At 33.2% G+C, this 6384-nt stretch overlaps 1 pseudogene; it reads right to left on the minus strand.

Moving 5' to 3' along the window:
- Positions 1 to 5167: 5167 nt before the first annotated feature.
- Positions 5168 to 6384, minus strand: part of LOC107195413 — a 1301-nt pseudogene continuing 84 nt past the window's right edge.

The raw sequence follows: 6384 nt of genomic DNA on the forward strand, positions 1-6384 counted from the left end.
CATATGTGTATATATACATATATATACGTATATATGTATATATACATATATGCGTATATATATATACTAGTGTGTTTCATATGATGTATTATTGAATTGTACACTTGAAACTTATAATTTTATTAATCAATGTCACTCCAATAAATTTAATATTTTTTTAAATCTAGAGTCTCCGTAGATAAGATTTAAAACTTCAAAGTACAATTCAAAATATTCAAAATATGAAGAATCAGGAAGGAGTGATTGATTCTAAAGGAAAAGAAAATCAATGGTACTAACTTCAAGATTTATAACCATTTAACTACTATAAATCTCAAGATTTAATAACACTGCTTTACAACTATTATCAAAGATTCTTTTAAAATGCATTTCCTGAATGAAAAGAAATCTCAGGAGAAAAATAGAAGCTATAAAATGAAAAAGGCAACTTCTAGTATTATCCTATCTGAAAAATGAAAAAAATATTAATTGAGCCAATATCTAATATAGTGTAGTTTGAGTTCCGGAAAAAGAGAATAGAGAACAATAGAGAATGGGCAGAAAAAAAAATATTTGATGAAATAATAGCAAATAAAATCACAAATTTAGCGAAATAAATAAATTGACGGGTTTACAAAATGCAGTGAAGCCCAAACAAGATAAATATAACAGAAACTACAGCTATACATATCATAGTCCAGCTGCTTAAAACCAAAGATAAAGAAAAAAACTTAAAACAACATGGAAAAATATGCATTAAATCAGGGGAAAATGGTTTAAGGAACAGTGACATCCCATAAGAAACAATGGAGGTTCTACTTGTGTGTTTCATAAGCTCCATAGTCATGGGGATATCAGAAAAAAATTCTGACATCCAGATTTCATTAATGAAAGCGAAACAAATGTATTTTCAGATAAAAGAAAAGAAAGATTTTGTCATTAAGAGGCTTACATTATAAGAAACTACAGAGGAAATTTTTCAGAATCGAGGAAAATAGTACCAAAGAAAATGTGGAAATTTATTCTAAAACAACATCACAGTTGTAAATCATAAGTTATTCCAACAAAACAAAATATCAAGGTAATCTCTATCATTTATATTTTAACAAAGAAATGATTCTCCTCATACCGTGCTGTTCACTCAAGTCTTGGGACACTTGAATAAATCATTATGTGCATCAAGTAGAAAATTTTAATTTCCAAAGAAATTATGAAAGCTCTTTGTGTGTGAAATAATGATTTCCATTTTAGATGAGTATTTAAATTTCTTTAGATTTAACTATTTCTGAAAAGATTTGATTGAGAAAACCAGTTTTTAAATGATGGAGTAAAAATGGAATTTTCTACATTAATCTTCTGGAAATCACTCAAATGAAAAAGAAGAATGAGAAAAAGAAATGCCAATTCATTCTTTGGTGAAACTAAGGGATATTTAAAACCCCTGAATCATAATATATGAGGAAGGGCTGCATATATATTTCAGGTTAGTTAGTATTGCAGGAAGAAACCAAGAGAGGATGCCCATAACTATGGAGCTTAGATGAAGCACATGGAGCATGGTTCTCCCAAATACATAGCATACTGGGAGGAACAAAACCAACATTATTTTATTATTATAAGTATTTTAGAATATGCATAGTTTGAAATTATATTCTGGATATATTTTAAATTACTTACCTAGGTACATTTTAAATTACTCAACCTAAGAAAAAAATGAGGGATATAATACATGGGTAGTTGTTTGGAATTTAATTATTTAAAAGGAAATTAGCTGCTGTTTTTTTGTTTTGTTTTGTTTTATTTTGTTTTGTTTTGTTTTTTCAATACACAACTTTTATTGCATCTTTAAAATATCACAAATAAGTCGGAGGAATCATCCGACATCTTGGCATTTCTGTGGCTGAACAACTTAGACCTTATTCATCAGCCTACTGAACTGTTCCTTTTTCAGAAACAGATGTCATCTAAAATTTTTCTGATATCCTTGTTTTTAACAGTTGTAGCCTGTTGAAATCAAAGCAGCTGAATTTGATACAAGCTCAATGTCGTTTCCTTTCAGAATTAACTCATCTTTCTGGCTTTGAGATACTGAACAAACAACACCTGACCTCATCTGAACCCTGCAGATGTATTTTTCACCCAAGAAATTTCAAATTTCAACGAGAGAACCCTACTCCTGAATAACAGCATTGATGGGGAAATGAGCATACACAGACCTCATATTGTAATGGAAGCCCAGTGTAATACCCTTGATCATGTTCTACATTGATGTGACTGAAGTCCCTTCACAGGGTGTGTATGAGGCGCTTCACAATAACTGCACATCCCTTCAGAGTGATATCCACATTTCCTGGAATGTCGACAATCTGATTGCTGATCTCCTCATTCTCACAGTAAATGCAGCAAAGAGAAGGGATTTAATTATTTTTTAAATTCCAATAAAAATTCAAATACATTGTAAAATTCTAAACTCACTGATATAAATCTATACTACCTAGAGATGGTGACTAAGTGGATCAATTGTCTCAGTTGTAGTATTTTAATGTTTCAACTTATTAGCATACAATACAAAGAAGTTCCCTTATCAGATTACCAGTTAAGTGAATTGGCAAAATAATCAAGATTCTATTTCTTTTATAAAGATTTCTAATTGATGCCCAAGGCAGGCTAAATGTTCACTGATAGTTGGCTGTACTCTTAGTACCTTCACATGTTTTTACTCCCATCATTCGAATTCTGTGCCTATGAATTTTGAACAAATTCTGTTGAGTTTGTTCAAAAGCTTATTTATGTCAGTTGTACTTGCTAATCTATTAAGTAACATAAGGAAATGTGTAAAATGAAATATAAATTAAAAAGAGTTGTTTTTCCTATAAAAACTAACTTGAATGATTTGGAAAATATTATTAAAGGTGTGTCTCTAAACATTGCTTTTGAATTTGGTGTGGATAAGACTGCAAATATGGGAAACTTTTATTAACATTCAGAGGACTTTTGAACTCAGATTTCTTGCCAATTCTCTTTGTCTCCTAACCACTTAAAGGAATCTCAAATTGTAAAAAATGAATTATCTGATATGGTTTATACCAGAAAGACAATGTAGAACTCAAACTATTGATTTTATATAGTCAAAGCAAAGGGCTTATGTAAAAAAGAAATCCATTATTTTTAAGTTTCCTCGACTTAGCAAAGTTAAAAAATGACCACCATATTATAGGGAAAAAAGTTTTATTAATGCCTTTTGATATATAATTAAACACGAAATTATTGTTTCCAGACAGCCTTCTGGAAAAGAATTACTGTTTTTCCATCTCCCTTATTTAACATTATTTTAACAACATTAAATATGTGTTTTTTAAAAAGAAGTCATGTGAATAAATACAATTTTCAGTTATTGTCCCACTCTTCTTTGCTCTTGTTAGCATTCTAGTATCATAAGGTAATGTTGCATGATAATAATAGTCAAAAGCCTGTATAGAAAGCTTCATAATCATTATAATGGTAGCTAGCACTTACTGAGGCACTACCATATGCCAGACACTTTGCTCAGTGTTTTATAGGAATAATTTTCAATTTGTATAACTCTCAAACTAACTCCCAGTTATGAGCATACTATCAACAAACAGCCTATCATGCTCACTTTGTATCAAATATATATCATAATGAATTATCTCAGGATTAAAACAATTGAGCAGATTTCAAAGAATAATCTCTTTTTAATCAAATGCATGGAATAATTAAATTTAAAATCAAAGAAAAAATTAAGGAAATGTGTCTTTCTGAAGGATAATTATACTACTATGGCCAATCCATTAATTCATATATTATTCTTACTAGTGATATAATTTATTTTGGTTCATGAATATATAGTAAAATTTACATTCAGTAAAGAACATTTTTCCCAAAAGTCATGAAAAATTACACTCATTGTTTTGGTTTAATTTCTACTGAAATTGGGTTTTTGCCCCAAATAAACATGTAAAAGTACTGTCCCAAATTTTCTTGAACACTTAATCTATACAAGCCCTTCCATCCATATTTATTTAATCCTAAAAAAAAAGAAAACTTTAAAACAATACGTACTTTATTTTTTTCCAACTTAATTATATGAAAAATGAGGTTGAGAGAATATAGGAGACATATCTAGGAATGTATTCCTAAATTCAGGATTATGAAGATTTACCATATTCTTTCTTCTAAGAGTTTTGCAGATATAGCTCTTATATTTAGGTCATTCTGGTTGAGTAAATTTTTGTATGTGATACAAAGTAAGGGTTTCAATTCATTCTTTTCCATGTGAATATCCTGTTGTCACATCATTTGTTGAAGAGTGATTCTTTCCTCAATTACTCGTATTGGCTCCCTCGTCTGAAATCAGATGGCCATAGATGAATGAGATTATTTCTGTATGCTCAATTCCATTTCATTGCTTTATATGTTTATCCTTATTCCAGGATCGCAGTTTTGACCACTATAGCCTTGTACTAAGTGAAATTGAAAGTGTGAGTCCTCCAACTTTGTTCTTTTTCAAGATTATTTTGGCAATACCACACGGTTTAGAAGATTGACATTTCCATTGCTATAAAAAGGTCTGTTGGAATTTTGGTAATGACTGCATTGTATCTGTAGATACCATTGGGCAGTATTGATATTTCAACCTTTTTTTCAGTTTCATAAATATAAGGTAGGTTATTGATTCAAAATATTTTTTTTTGTACAAATGAAGATATCAAATATTATAAATGTTCCTCTAAGCAATGCATTCATTGTCCCCCATAAGTTTTGGTATGTTGTGTTTTCATTTATTTAATTCATCTCTAAGTATTTTTTAACATATTTTGTAATTTTTTCATCTAACCATTGGTTGTTTCAGTGTTGTTTATTTTCCATATATTAGTGAAGTTTTTAGTTTTCTTTCTGTTATTTATTTCTACTTTAATTCCATTGGGGTTGAGAAGACACTTTGTATGATCTCAATATTTTAAAAAGAATTGAGACTTGTTTTGAGGCCTCATATATGACCTGTCCTAGAGCAGTTTCCAAGTGCAATTGAATATTTTTTTTTAATTGTTTGGGGAAGTGTTCTACACATGTCTGTTATGTATAGTTGGTTAATAGCTTTTTTTTAGAAACTGCTTATTTTCTGTCAATCAGATTTCTATTTTGTTTGAGTTTGTGGAAGTATAGCTTAAGACCACTCAGTGATTGTTCCTACCCATTCAGTGGCCTGAGCAATAGGGGCTGCAGACCACTCTTTGCTGGCAGGCTAGCGCTCCAGTCTTTAGTAGGAAACTGCTGAATAGGTACAGAGGGCACTCAAATGCCTTCAGACCAGTCTGTGACTTCAGGCTAAGCAGCAGTGAACTCAGAAGTTGGAGCAGTACATTCATCCTGAAATTCCTCCTTGGTCACAGCAGTGGCTTGCTCTTCCTTTTCAATCTCTTCAGGATCTCTGCAGAAGTAGAGAACAGGAAGGACCTCTCACGGGTATTCACAGGAGATGGTGCCATGTATGAAGAGAACTTTCTGGGCCAGCATCTACCACATCAGACCCACTGAGTGAGCTCCCTTCTTGATGCAAGGGATGGCAATGTCCACGTAGTACAGAGGAGAGTTTGTGTTAAACAGAGCGATGGTAGCCAGGTTAACATATGATGCCTCTGAGAGAGGCTGGTGGTCAGCCCTGGGATAACCACCAAAAGGCTTAGTTCCCAGAAGGCTGCTTGGATCTGGTTAGTGAAGGTCCCAGGAGTGAAGCGGCCAGCAATAGGAGCATCTCCAGTGGCAGCGGCAAACATCAGCACAGCTCGCTGGCCACTATTCCTGGATGATATGTGTAATGCAGGAGCCCCAGGCCTGGAACCTGTACCTGGGTTTGGATATTCCGTAAGAACCACCAGGAGGACCAGAGGGGTGAAAAATGCCATTATTACATGGCAGGAAAGCTTCCATGGTGGCTGGTCAAAGCTGTAGGAATAAAGTTGCTAACCAAGAGCAAGCAGAGTTTTATGCACACAAACAGAAGGGGAGGTTACCTCATTGGGGGAGCAGTCTCCTTCTCAGATGAATGGGACCAAGATGTGCTGCTTGCTTACAGGAACAAATAGAGTACGTGGGAGCAGTAGAAAATGTCCTTGGGAGTAGGCACTGCTGAAAACCCTTTGTGTACTGCCTTCCTTGGCTGCTGGCCGGGAAGCTATCAGTCTTCTGAGTATGTGGAGGGGCTATGTAGGGTTCTGAGTTAACCCTACAATATGACACTGATGTTAGCTGGTTTCTCAATAACAAAAACACAAGCTTCCAGTAGAAGCTTTTCCCAGGTTCTCTTCAAATTTTTGATGTAGATGCCATCACTTTTCCTTTTGTAGATATACTATCCCATTTGGAATTCAAGGTTGGTGCCAC

Source organism: Pteropus alecto, unplaced genomic scaffold (assembly GCF_000325575.1).
Source record: "Pteropus alecto unplaced genomic scaffold, ASM32557v1 scaffold112, whole genome shotgun sequence".
NCBI classification, from domain to species: domain Eukaryota; kingdom Metazoa; phylum Chordata; class Mammalia; order Chiroptera; family Pteropodidae; genus Pteropus; species Pteropus alecto.